At 37.7% G+C, this 14,799-nt stretch overlaps 1 protein-coding gene across 4 annotated transcripts in view; it reads right to left on the bottom strand.

Annotated features, from left to right (window-relative positions):
- The window catches only part of SOX6 (SRY-box transcription factor 6), a 397,240-nt gene that overhangs the window by 300,672 nt on the left and 81,769 nt on the right, over positions 1-14,799 (bottom strand). For all 4 annotated transcript variants that reach the window (XM_064163636.1, XM_064163637.1, XM_064163638.1 and 1 more), the window contains one exon: positions 7,811-7,881. The gene's annotated coding sequence lies outside the window, so the exon portion shown is untranslated. The remainder of the gene's footprint in view (positions 1-7,810; positions 7,882-14,799) is intronic.

The raw sequence follows: 14,799 nt of genomic DNA, 5'->3' as shown, positions 1-14,799 counted from the left end.
CATAGATAAGGCACTTCTTCTTGGGGCACTGCCTGAGCTGCATTTCTCTCTAGCCTCTCTGCTATCTCTCTGATTAATCCACTTTGCTTCCTGACCCCCTGGCCGAACCTCCATTCTTCCTTGGGACTGGGGTAAGGTTGAGAGGGGTGGGAAAAGGTGGAAGGGTGGCTGGGAGCCCCCCCTGGGGACTCAGGTTTCTGGGAGGGCTGTTGTGTTTCTGTATTACCTTTACTTTAAGCTTCATTCAAATTTGCAGAGCTGGCTGAGTCTAGTCTGGGTGATTTCCAAAGGTGGCGGAGGGGGAAGGGGAACACCCAAACCATCACATAGGTAAGAAGAATCTTGGAGTGGGCAGCAAGCCATGCCTGGTATTTCAGAGACAACTGAATATGCCTCAATTCATACCAAACAAATCTGGGCAAAAGATTCATTTCAGTCCTATTCACACTTATAATCATCAAGCTTTAATGAACACAAAAAGGAAGCATAAGGACTATTTGCTAGGGGGAGATGCTGTCTTAATATATAGTCGATCTAAGAAGGCCAAGGACAAAAAGTAGCCAAAGCAAGAAAGGATAAGAGAGTTCTAATAAATAACTGCTCTTTAGTGGATATGGGACAGGGAAGAAGATCCAATATGGCTACAGGCTTCTCAAAAATGTGTATTAAAATCTGCATCATGAAGAAATGTTCCATAAAATGAAGACTTTCTAACCATATTTTAAAAGTACTGGGTTAAGAAGCAACAAAATTATGTGAAACCTAGTGTTGACAAATACAGAAAATTGCATCTTAGACAGAATCATTTCAGCTATTTAATTTCCACTGCTGCATTTTATACAAACTATAATCACTTGGTAAAAATGGAGCAATAGCCTGAAGGCATAAATATCTGCAAATAAATTGATAAGGGTAAGTTTTAATAAGATGCTTGTGTCTGAAAAATACCCTACAAATACAAGAGAAATAAGAGTTCAATGAACTTCACAGAACTGTGCAATAAACCAGGTACACTGTGGACCATTGTAACTTGTCACTGAAATGCAAAGGACTGCTTATTGCCTTGATGGACTGACTACCCTTGAGCCTGATTTGATGTTTGTAAAACTCTTGCTGAAAGAGGATCAAGGAGCATTATCGCATACTCCAAAGTTAACCACATCTCTGCTCCCTTCTGCCTGCTGTAGGAACATCTCTCAAACTTTCAGCAGTTAGTTATGAGGTTTTGGGGAGTTGGCGTCAGTTTCCTGCACTTCACTCTGGTCACTTCAGCAGATGCAGCTGTAGTTCAGTGTTTTATCAGTGAGTAGGCAGTTCTTTTAAAGTACAATATATTGAACACAGAAGCACTTGAGAAGCAAATAGATACTAAACTGGCAGGAATTCCATATAGACAGCCAGTTTGCTATCTCATCATTCATCTTCATTCTAGTGCCCTGCAGTACTCTCAGACTTCTGCAGGACCATGTGCCTCAGATCACCATTCCTGCCAATTTCCAGGTGAAGTCTGTCTCTCCTTCTAAATCATTTTTTTTTACACACTGAAAAGAACTTTGAATTCTTACATTTTGCAAACTGTTTTATCAGAAAAGGTGACAGTGACAGGTGAAATTTCAAAAACTGATGTAACCTGCTTTGTTTTCACATCAGCTTTTTGGCTCCTGCAGGGAGTATCTTTAAGACTAACTTTCAAAGCCAGGATTATTGGAGCACCTTTCCTACAAGGACAAACTGAAAGAGTTGGGGCTGTTCAGTCTGGAGAAGAGGAGGCTCTGAGGTGACCTCATTGTGGCCTTTCAGTATCTGAAGGGGGCCTACAAAAAAGCTGGGGAAGGATTTTTCAGGATATCAAGGAGTGACAGGATCAGGAGGAATGGAGAAAAGCTGGAGATGGGTAGGTTCAGCCTGGACATGAGGAGGAAGTTCTTCACCGTGAGAGTGGTGAGAGCCTGGAATGGGTTTCCCAGGGAAGTGGAGGTGTTTAAGGCTAGGCTGGATGGGGCTCTGGCCAGCCTGATCTAGGGTAAGGTGTTCCTGCCCACAGCAGGGAGGTTGGAACTGGATGATCCTTGTGGTCCCTTCCAACCCTGACTTAGTCTATGATTATACAGTAATGTCTAATAAACTCATAAAGATAATACAGTATTTATGCAATTAAGTGTGGCCCTTGATTATTTTATGATGGAAAGATACTCTGTGATCCATCACACAAATGCATTAAGAACAGGAGCTACTCCCAATGTGTTAATTTTTTTTTCAATGTCTTGTTAATATAGATATCCCAAATTATCAATTCATCATCACTGTGCATGAACTTAAACTATTAAAAGTAAAAATGAACATTTTAACATTATTTATATTTTAATTATTGAGAGGACTGTCAAGAAGGGGAAAAAAACTCATGGAAAATTAATTTTAAAAGCATGTACTGATTTTTTTTTTTAAATGACCTTTATGTTCTATCTTATCTTTAATATCTTAAAGTAATGTTTTTAATGGAGGCTTCACTTTGATCAGCTCTTTTTAATTAACTTTAGAAATGTATTTTACGGTAGAGTCTTTATCAATTTTTTTACTTAGCTATTAACACTTATGTTTTACCTTCAGCAGAACATTATCAGATTTCTATCAAGTCAGCCTTTGGTATATACCAAAGATCTTGATACATCTAGCAAGCAGTTAACCTCTTACCCCACACACTCTTGTAACTGTGATTATGATGAATGAGTGGATAGTTCTAAGCAATTCTGGTTTATGTCAATAAATGAATCAAACAGCCACTGGTATATGTGCATTAGGAAGACAGAGAGAAAATGAAGCTGTCTGTGGACATTTTACAACCCTCACCCTTTTAAGTAATATGATTTGAAAAGTTAATGCTGACATCAACTGTTGGTATTGTTCATCCATGCTAGAGAATAAGAAATCTTGTGTGTCATTTCTGTAGAACAAGAAATCCTGTATGTAATTTACTGCTCACAGTGTGGCTTAAAGGAAATTCTCTTTTCTAAGATCCTACACTGTAGTAGACTCGATGCTTTGGGGTTTTGATGAAAAATAATTTCTTAGAAAAACAATTTGGTTCTGCAAATGCCAGTCACCTGCAGAAAACCTACAGTACTCCATCCAGGTATGGACTTCCACAAATTCTTTGTTTTCACGTTCTTAATATGGCCTCTTCATACAAATATTTCCTAACAGACTCCTCTCTCCCAAGCACTGCATGCAGCTTTAAAAGCACAAGAAATTGTTTGCGTGAAGATTTCCATTTTACTGCTTAGTTCTTTTGCAAAGAATTCTTTAGACAGCAGATGGATCTAGTGCATTACACAGATCTCATCCAACATACATAAAGAGCAGCAGCAGAGCATGGAGGTCTTCACTTGTATCCAGAGTATGACAAACCTTTGAAACAGCATTTCTAGCAGCAGCTTCACTGCTGCTGGTTCATCAAAAAATAAGGAAAGATCACATATGTGTCCTCTGTCTTTGTGCAGCATTTGAGGAGCTGCTTGAATAGTGCTCTCAACCCTAAGAGGTGCTCTCAATCTACTTAGTCTAAACCATCTAATAGATGAAACCCTTTGGGTGGATGTGAATTAAAACTGTTACTTTCTATACTTTCTCATGGCATACATTTCTTTCTTCATAAAGAACTGAAGAAGATTTCTGTGCTAGGGTAAATATCAAAATCCTAGAGGCAGTTTAAGTGCTTGATTTGCTTATTATTGCTGAACACAATGCATATTACTTCCACAATAACAGCATTCTCTATTTCTATTAATTTATTTACTTACCACCAAGAAGCACTCTGTATGGTCAACAGAGAAGCAGCCAAAATGTCTGCTGCTCTTAGAAGGTAAATGCAAACCCAGATAGGAACATGCTTCTATGCCAGCATCATGCAACAGACACTCCTATTAGAACTAGAAGGCTCTAGATGACCTCCCACAACCACACAGCTGTAGAAACATTCACCCAGGGGAGACCATCAAACATCCCAGCTAGGAGCACAGGATGAGGGGAAATAGGTTAAGATGCACAAAACCAAATAAAATTCTATAATTTGACTTCTGTATCTACTGCAGCTGAGGGAGCTGGGGTTGTTCGGCCTGGAGAACAGGAGGCTCATCAGGGATGATCTCATTGCTGTCTACAACTACATGAAAGGAGGCTGTAGCCAGGCAGGGGTTGGTCTCTTCTCCCAGGCACCCAGTGTCAGAACAAGAGGACACAGTTTCAAGCTGCACCAGGGCAGGTTTAGGCTGGACATTAAGAAGAAATTCTTCACGAAGACTCATTGCCCATTGGAATGGGCTGCCCAAGGAGGTGATGGAGTCACCATCCCTGGAGGTGTTTAAAAGGAGGCTGAACGAAGCACTTAGTGCCATGGTTTAGTTAATTAGAAGGGTTAGGTGATAGGTTGGACTTGATAATCCTAGAGGTCTTTTCTAACCTGGTTAATTCTGTGATTCTGAGATTCAACTGACTTTCTTAAGTACCTCTCAAAGACACTGAAGTTTCATGGGCTCTAACACCATATATTTTAGGGCTTTTTCCTCCTCTGTCAGTGTTTTCACTCTGTAGTCAAGTTACAGTAAAATGTTTATACATAAACTACACTGCTAGTAAAAAGGTATTCTTAATTGCTGATGGTCAAGCAAAATTTCTTTTAAATGCTGTATTATTAGAAGGCATTTATTTTCCCATCTGTAACTTTAAATAACTATTACAGTTTATTATTGGACAAACCTACTTAAGAAGAACAATTAAATAAATTAAACCATGTTAAGACCACGTTCTTGAAAAAAGCAACCTTTAGTTAGGATAGTTACTCTGTGGGCATAACACAAAGGCACGAGTGTCACATTTTCCATGAAATTTACTTCTGTATGAATCATCAATGCTGTTTTCTCCTGAACAAAACTAACCAAATATGACAGGGAAAAAAAAAAAAAAACCAACAAAGTTGTCTGAACTGGATGATCCAAGTAATTACATGTTACAGCAGAATGCATCTATGACAAAACTTTCAAAAATTTGAGGAAAAAGTTATTATAGCCCCTGGTAGAAATAGCTTTGGTACAGAACTATAGCAGTCTTTAGCTGATCTTGCTGTATTCCCATATGAAAAAATATGCAGAGTTTCAAAGATCAATCTTCCTAGCACTGATCTACACTCCTTCCCTTTGGAGCACAGATCAAATAGACAAACTACAGAAACACACCCAAATATTGCAGTACAATCCAAACAAAAGTATATACTTCTAGTTTGCATTTTTTTAAATGTTGCTTAGAATTGAATTCTCAAAGCTCTTTATTTAAGCAACCTTTCTGTCTTCCACACCAGGCCTCAAAGCTCCCATCTTACGTGGTAGCATTTGATTAGAGACTATTTGTTCCATCTCAGGTCTTGATTTCATCAGCTTCCATGGTTACCTCACATGTAAAGAACCTGAAAGATACTTGAGGTAACCTATCCCATGTGTCTACAGTGCACAATGAAAAATCTGTTATACCATACAAATAGTATAGCATAGTAGAAGTCTGTAAGTGAAACAGAGAACAAAATATAGGGTGTGCAAACTGCTTCAGCCCTATGTTTCTTCACGTACTGAAAAGAGGATTGAAATACACATTCTGTAGAAACAGGCTTTGAACTTCTTAATTATCTTTACTGTACCTCACTAAACTTGCAAGTATCCTATAGGGGTTGGTTAAGAAGTTCAAAGCCCATTTCTATAGAATGTATATTTCAACCCTCTTTTCAGTATGTGAAAACATTGGGCTGAAGCAGTTGTACACCCTATATTTTGTTTTCTATTTTTGTAAACTTCAGGTTTGCATATGTTCCTAGCTATGTGCTGCTAAAGTTAAGTCCTTTAGTCACAGAATAAAACCAGTCAGACATAGTGTTAGCTTCTCCAGATAATCAGTCAATATTGTCCATATAATCAGCCAATATTCTTCAGACATCCAGCCAATATTCTCCAGTCAATGTGCCTGAACTGTGAGATGCAGAGAATGCCTACAAAAGACTAGACTGTGGTTCATTTTGTACAATCACATTGCATAGCCATTTACTCAACTACACTGGCTGTTGAACCACACTCCACCTCTCACATCCCACTGTTGCAAGGTGTCTCAATTGATCCTTCTCTGCAAAAGTCAGTGTCCAGTTGTCTGATAACAACAGTTCATACTTCTCGTTAAAGCCTAAGTGCTTACTTGATTCACCTGAACATAAACATTGTTTTCAAGGTACTTTTTATGTCAATTTTGTTTTCCACAGCTTTTTTATTTGTCAATCAAGAAAAGCAGGTCTCAGTCAGGAGGTCACAATACAATAATTGAAGCCTTCTACATGTTCATAATACTACATGATGAATCAAAAAGTGCTTAAAGGTTTTCACCCAATTAGCCTGCTATGCACAAAGAAGTATACTATGAATCTACCATAGGGTTTATTCCATTGCTTAAACTGGAAAATATACTCCATATTGAGGTACTAAAAGGTACTGTTTGTGTTGACAGATATATTACTATTTCCATTTATAGACGAGAAAAATGAGGCAAAGAAAGCCTAATAGTGCTTGAAAAAAAAAACCAAGCAGTGGCAAAGCCAAGAAAGGTAACAATAAATTCCTCATTTTCAACTCAAGTAATCACTTTGCATTGCCTTCTCAGAACTATTTTTCAAGGGTAATACTTTTTTTTAAGTGCTTATTTTGTTTGATAACAATATTTTCTTTCAATATGGCTGCCAATGCTCATTAAAAAGATGCTGACCTGTAAATGAGGGAGACAGCAAATATAATACAGAGCTGTATTTGAAAATGAACATTTGTAAATAGGGAGAGTTAGCACGAATTTAACACATTTCCATATTGAAAGGAGAAACAGTCATACTTTTCCCTGATGAATGTAGTTTTGTGAACATCTTTTTCCACAAATGAGTGAATAAATATTTATTCGTAAACTATATTTGTGACTTAAGAGAACAATCTGCATAGATTGGCTTCATTTATACTACATCATACAGGAGACACTGCAATAATTTATATCATGCCAAGCCTAACTCCCATTAGATTTTCCTTACTATATTTGACTACAGCTGATAACTATCCAGAAAAGCAATTCTGAAAACTTTCTATTTGTTGTGTAACTACCTTCCTCTCAGATCCTCTCCTTGAACTTTCCCTTTCTCAAAGCATATATGCATAGGCCTAATTCCATTCACTTAATCTGAACTTGGGCATAGGCTGAAACATATTTTTGGGCCATGGCATAAATGGCTACAGTCTTAATCATTTTGCTGCAATCACAAATGTCAGCTTTCTCCAGGGTATGTAAAAGTACTTTATCAGTTCAGCAGATAGGTTGTCCTAGCATTTCCACAAAAAGCCCATGTAGCATTTCCTTGAGAAGTTCTGACAGCCTCAATTCATTTCTAGCAATAATATTCACCACAACAGCAAGATGCACTGCTATCATTAGCAAGTGTCACAACTGATGCTCCTGTAAGCAACACTCTTCTCTCATTATATTATTAAGAAAGGCAAAAGAAAGCTTGAAATAATATTCACCCTTAATTCAAGCATCTTTTGAATAACTAGAGCATAGCAAAGAAAAAAGAAAATCAAAAAGAAAAAGAAAAAGAAAGGCAAAAAGTAGCTAGGTACATTTCTTAATAAAAGAGCATTCTACAACTAGGCTATGAAAGTCACATTTTAAAGTAGCTTCCATTCTTAATGTTTAAAGACTATAAGAAAGGTGCACATAACAGGAAAATGAATCAATAAATACTTACAAATACACAAGAAAATCAGCCCCAGCTCCCAGAAATCACTGGTAAATTGCTTGTGAATTCATGAAATTGACCTGAAAACAGAAAAGGAAAAAAAGTTGAAAGCAAAGCCCAGAACTGCTACACATTATGTTTTTATTATCAGAGAACAGTTAGGATTTTTAACTATGAACTAAGTAAAACACAAACTATTGTCACTATTTCAGGAAAGTAATTTACACAGAATTTGTTTCCAGGAAGCCAATACCAAGAGCAACAATCATTTCATTGTTCTGCATCTTACACCATAGCAACCCAGTCCATTATGGCTTCTAAGGACTGTCATAAATACAAGCATGGTTATCTTTGAAGAGGAAAATAGCTGGCAGGGGGTGGAGTTGCCTGTTTGTTTTTGGGTTTTGCTTGTTTGTTTGGGTCTTCTGGGGTGGTTCATTTGGTTTTTTTGTTGTTGTTGTTATTGTTGTTTTCAAGTGTTACAGAATACTGATTTGTTTTTAAAGTATTTTCTTAACAGTGTTTTGCAGCTTCACCAGTAGAAAATAATATTTTTAGGTGTGTTTAGCTGGAACTCATCTCAGGCCAAATTCACACAGAAAGACAGACTAACAATTTTGTTCTCCTATGGTCTAGATCCCAGTTAGAAGCTTAGCCTAAGTACAATGTGTTCACTATAAGGCATGATCAAATCCAACATTCTTTTTCCTGCACACCCCTCAGTTCTAGTTGGAAAGGTAACAGATGCAACTCAAACCCACAGAGCTTGCCTTATAAAATGCTTTAACTAGCACAATGACTCACTTTATGCCTCTAAATATCCATGGTTTCCTCTCTCCAGAACCCCCATGCATTAGGAGGTAGTTCAGTAGTTTATTTTTATTGTTTGGTCTACATACAGCACATTTTTAGTTCTTAAAAAAACAAAGAAACTTTGTTGCACAGCCCTTGTTTTCCTTCCAAACTGTGGGGATGGATATGGGTAACATTAAACTGAAAATAGTAATGGAACCTGGGCAACTAGTTTAGGTCAAAACCTTTTTGTTCTCTGGGAGCTATCTGATTAATTTGCAGTTCATAAAACAGTGGGTGTAAGCTCAGTTTAAAAACATGTAACTATATTTAAGATGAAATCATCATTTTTGTTAGCCTCCAGTAATCTTTAAGAAACACCTTCCCACAACATTTCTGTATCCTAAAGTGCACCAGCCAGTACTGCACATTGCCTGGAGACAAGGAGAGAATACCAAACTTATCTTGATGTAGAATATCCTCCTTATTTCATACACCCACCCTGAAGTGCATATTATTCATTCCAACCAAGCCCTCCCCCATCCTAAAAGTATACATTTAATTGTGTCTTCTCTCCTGTAATACCAACAGAGAGTCAACAAATCTCATTTCCCATATCAATGCAGGGTTATTATATATTTTAAAAGCAAGTCTGAATCTCATTATCAGCTGATTTATGCCATTAGTGTGCTTTGGAGCCACCAATTAAACAAGGACAGTGGTTCATAAGGTCACAGTTAATTAATCTGAGAGAGCATAAATACACTTTAATGCACACCACCTCATGTAGAGAATGTAGCAACAAAGCACCAAACCTTTATTCTAGGCAAGCAGTTAGGGGGAAAGGTTAAATATACAAAATTTTTAATTTAGCTTTAGCACTGTGTTAATCTAAGAGGGAAAAAAGTTCAGTAAAAATCCTGCATAATAACACATATGTGAAGCCTTGATTCTTCCAACAACAGTGCAAGTGAGGGAGAAGGCAGAACAGAGCTAACCATAGTGATACAGGGCAAATGACAGCTTGTTGCTCAGATAACACCTCAGAACTGAGAATCAGCTGCAGGCTTATCTGTTACATTGCTAGTCAAGGTAGAAAAAAAACCCCAAACAGCCCTAGACAGCCTAGTCTATGCAAAATGAACTCGTCTATGCTAGACTGTTGTATTTAGTACATCAAACAAACCCAACTTTTCCTTCAACCATACTCGTTCAGTTAATTTAATAAAATAGGGCAATCAAGCATTCAGTAACAGCAATAATCCACCAACACTGAGTTAACACTGTCAAAAGAGTTAAAACACTGCAAACAAAGTCAGTTGAAGCAAATCTAACTGACCCAAAATCATTATTCGCAGTGAAAATGCAAGTATGAGGTACCTGGGGTTGATATGGAAAAAAATTATACCTGTTCCTTACTGCCTTGACTCATTTAAATTTGTGTAGTTTCTTGCTCAAAAAATGCCAAAAGACAACGAGACAATGTAGCTAACCCCCCTCCAAATCTCCAAAGTAAACCTTGTAACCTATTTAGATGTAGTTGCTATTTGTTTTCTCCTTTACAACTGTAGACTTATATTCTATAGCCTCCTATTACATTTTTCTTCTGAGCTTCACAGGTGAAAGAAAAAACTGTTTTCTTACCTGTGTAGAAACCCCTTTATCCATCAAACACTCACATGATAAAGTGATACAAAATTTCTACCAACTGCATTCTTCTATACAAATCATGTAATTAAACTTAAAGTGACTGCATTAATTAAAATAGACTAAGGACTAATATTATATAGTTGCTCCACGTGGATTTCTATACCTGTCTCTTTTGTCAATAAAAGACTTACACCATGTTTTTAAAGGTGCTTGTGAGGCTGGCTCCCACTGATGTTGAGAAGAAAGACAACCCTTTCAGAAGTCTGCCCTTTGTTCTGTTGGCTCAAATCTATTGACACTTTCCTTGTACATGTCACATGTTGAACTCCAGGTGACTAGACAGTTGAATAGTTGTTGCATAAACATACACAAAGTTTTCCTGAAAGTATCCTGTTGATTCAACTGGTTCGAGCCTCACCAAAAACTTCACTCAGGAATTTTGCAGTCAAAATGCTTTAGAAACATTCTAAATGCCTGCAATTTCTACAGGTATATCAGATGCTTGCTTGGGAGGTTGCTAGCATCCTTTTGAAGGACTGACTCTCCCAGTCCTTTGTGAAAGAGGGAAAAATAAAGCTGTAAGAAGAACTAATGTTCTGATTTTAGGTACCTTTGCTAAAAGGTGTTTCATACCTGTATTGGTGCATAGCATGGACAGAACCATGTTCCTGTACTATAGCTGACTGTCTGACCACTCAGTTAAAATGCCACAACCTTTGACAGCAGGAAAAAAAACACAGTGTAAAGACCAAAATCTGTGTACCTGTGAATCCACTTCTCTGCAAAAAGCAGCCACAATACAGCAAAACTACCTGAACTTACTGGCTATACTTCTGTGGCATTTGCTGTTGAAAGCACCCAGATACCACACCATGGACTCCCAAGCTTTGGAAAACAGAATAAAAAGCTCAAACACCACAAACTGCCAACATCAAGAAAACAAGAAACCACAAAGACAAGGATTTCTCCAAAAAGACATAAGGGTTCAGGCAACTCACTTTCAATAAAAATAACAGAGGCTGATTATTTCCTTGTTTACCTCAAAAATTCCATTTCAGAAAACCATTAAAGTTTACATTTTAAATGAAAAGGTTTGCTCCAGAGCAAACATTACAGCAGTTTTCACAGATTTTACTGTTTATTTGTTTGAGGCTGTGTTTTTTCAAACAGGAAAAGGTACACTAACGTCAGGTAACACGAAGCAAGACTGAAGTTATTTCTGCAAACACCAAAAAGTCCCAGGCCTGGCTTTAAAAAAGTGTTAATAAAGTTATCCATCTCTCATTGACAGATTATGTACATCACTAAATGAATGTAGGATCTTGTATGCTCTGAGTGTTACAAACCAAACTCCATAAATAGCCAAATGTCACTTATAAAAAAGCTCTTTCTGCCCACACATCAGCAGCTTTAATATTTCCAAGAGATTTTAGCCTTTAATATCTCCAAGAGATTTTAGTTTTCAGATTTTACCACTTTTTTTTTTTTTTACTCATTTTATAAAATCTTTAATTGCAATATTCTGATTCTTCTAAGACAGAGCCTCTACAGGTAGCCTGTATTTTCTGTGCACAGACATCAGTGAGCATGAAGGAAGTCTGCAAGTAAAAAATGGAAGTAGTTATTTAGTAAGAGGCATGGCATCATGTTATATCATTTGCAAATGTGGCCTATCATTGTGGGTTGCTGGGACTAAAATATGGATCATTCAACAGCTGTTAAAAAACTATTTTCAGAATTATAGGATGATGTGAAACGAGACAAAGTAGTAATAGAGAAATCAAGCTATACACTTAGGGCCCAAATCATGTAACAATTTCACACCCTGAAATACGCCCAGGAGTTGCAATTAAAACAACATTAACGACCTGTAATCCTCTAGCCACAATCACAAAAATGAAGGAGGAAGTAGGCTGATTATCATGAGATCCTTTGCGTTGGATTTCTAAAAATCTCAATTCAGGTAAAGGGCAGAGTTTCCAGACGATTCAATTAAGAATCTTTTACTTACAGAAAACTTTTCATACATTATCATTTTGAAACAAGAAAGTAAACACAGTCATTACCCACTACAAATGAGACAAGGAAATTTCTGTTACTGTCTCTTTGTGTCACTTCTCTTCAATAACCTGAGACTGTGTTAAGAAACAGACCTTTGCCAGCTTGATTCTTAAACTGTTTGCTTTCCTTGGTTCCCTGAATTAACCAAAAAAAAAAAAAAACCATAACAAAACAAAACCAAACCCAAGCCAACCACAATTTTGTCTTCCTAATGCTTTTAATTTTAGAATAGTCACTCAGCAATGATCCTCATTTGATTTTTGTACTCTGTAGGTTGCAGCCAGATGATCCATCAAAGGAGGAATCAGAGCATATCATCTGTTAGATGACTGGTCACTTTAAAATGTATGTTACATCACAATGAGTTAACAACACAAACACAGTGCATACAATGTAAAAACTCCAAAGCTCTGTACATAGTCACTGCTTTTGCTATAGATTTTCTGCTCAACTTTCAGCAAGAGTTTCTCTGTGCTTTTTAATTCCTTATTCACAAGAAGGGAGCCACTATTTCTTCCTTCTGTAAGGGTGATGCTTTACAGTTCCACATACCAGAAGCTGTGATGTCGTTATTACAGCAACAAGGTTCAAAAAAATACCTAAAATAGGATACATCTCCACCAAGCTTTGCAGGGAGATGTGAGCTCACTCTGCCCACACTCAGAGATGACTGGCCACAAACCCACTCTAATCCAGTTTAGCTATGGTTAGCACTTACGTAAACTACATGACTTCCAGTTTAGATGAACCTCACATCTGCCTACAAAAAGCATGTTGACATACAACATACAATACATGGTGTTTATGTAAACTACTTCTTTCAAAAAAAGGAACCCCTTAAGAATCACCACTTTTGTCACAGTCCACAAGACAGTTGTTCTCTGTCTTTCCCAAAAAGGGATCGCTCAGGAGCGGCGCCTTACCTGGCAGCACTATAAAGTCACACACATCTGCAAAATTACATTAGGACTTCAACAGGCAGCTCAGGGAGGTTGCTCTGATCTGTGGCTGCATATCACTACAAGAACCACAGAACACAAAATGAAGGTGTTTTGAGTCTATCATCTCATAGCATATGGTTGCAACTAAAGAGGGTTTTCATGAATAAACAAAAAGTACTGGACATGTCCAACAACTATTTAAAAGTAGTATTGCATATGCCACTAAAATTACACTTCCAAACACCAAACTGCCTAATTCACTGTGCAGATGAAAGCACCTCACCATGCAATTTTTTTCTTTCACATAAAAGGAAGGGGGGGTTGCATTCCAGATCTGATAAGCTCTGTACTCATACTTTCAAGCAGATAAGAACCACAAGACATACACCACACCGCTTGGAAGGCTGAAGGCAGAGGAGTAAATGCAGCTATAACTCATGACTTAGAGATAGCAAAAGCCTGCCCAGTGGCCCAGAGTAGACTGTAAAGTACTGCTGACTCCCTGCTCCCACATCAAGGGACTCAGATTTCCATGCAGTTCCTGCACCAGTCCACTGCCACTCACATGATGCAGCTATGACACAAAACCCACTTCTGAACTTCTTGTGAGCCACATGCTGGTTTAACAGCCACAACCTGGCTCATTCTAATCAATATCATTGAAATAAAGAAAACAGAAAGTTCTCAAAGCAGTCATGTTCCACGATTACAGATCTATGTGCTGAAGGCACTGCAAGGTGAATGAAGCCCACAAGGAACATCTGCAGTGTTAGAATCCCCAAGAAGTGTGACTATGATTCCAAATACAAGAAAATCTCCAATCTGTGGTACTGTTAGAAGGACACAGAAAGTTTTACAGAAAATATGAACTGCACTTGGAAAGTTACTTTCCACACCTAGAGAAGCAGCAGTGTGCAGAGGACATGGATTGGACCTGGCATTGAGAGCCATTCTTCAGAAACGCATTTGTCACACAACCATGGCAGCCAGCCACACATGGACCGACATGGTAACTCTGGCACTGACCTGCATTATAATTTTGGGTTATTTTTCTCTCTTGTCTGTATGCCTCAACTGAACTTTCTCCATTTGGAATAATAGCTTTTTAATCCTTTCCTAAGTGTGTGCAGGGAGTTGCAACAAGAACAGGGTCTCAGAGTGCAAATGTGATACAATCTCAGAAGGGTTTTCTGCATACAAATCTAACACAAAACAATAACACTATCTTTGTTTATTACAGAACATTATCATTATGTAATAATTGCATTATGTAAGAAGAACACACATACTAGAAGCCATCAGACTAACATACTGATACATTTTTTTCTGACAAACTGTATTAACAATACTGTCAGAAGGTTTTGGCTCCCTTTATCTTTTGAATGTCAGGTTCCTTCATATTCAAACCAATTCCCTTGTCCAGATCATTGATAAAGGCATCAAATACAACTAGCCCAAATACTGAGCACTGGGGAACATCACTGTCACCAGCCACCAACTGGATTTAACTCCATTCCCTACCACTCTTTGGGTCCAAGCCTCCAGCCAGTTCTT

Source organism: Pogoniulus pusillus, chromosome 24 (genome assembly GCF_015220805.1).
Source record: "Pogoniulus pusillus isolate bPogPus1 chromosome 24, bPogPus1.pri, whole genome shotgun sequence".
NCBI classification, from domain to species: domain Eukaryota; kingdom Metazoa; phylum Chordata; class Aves; order Piciformes; family Lybiidae; genus Pogoniulus; species Pogoniulus pusillus.
This window is presented reverse-complemented; position numbering and strand designations above follow the sequence as displayed.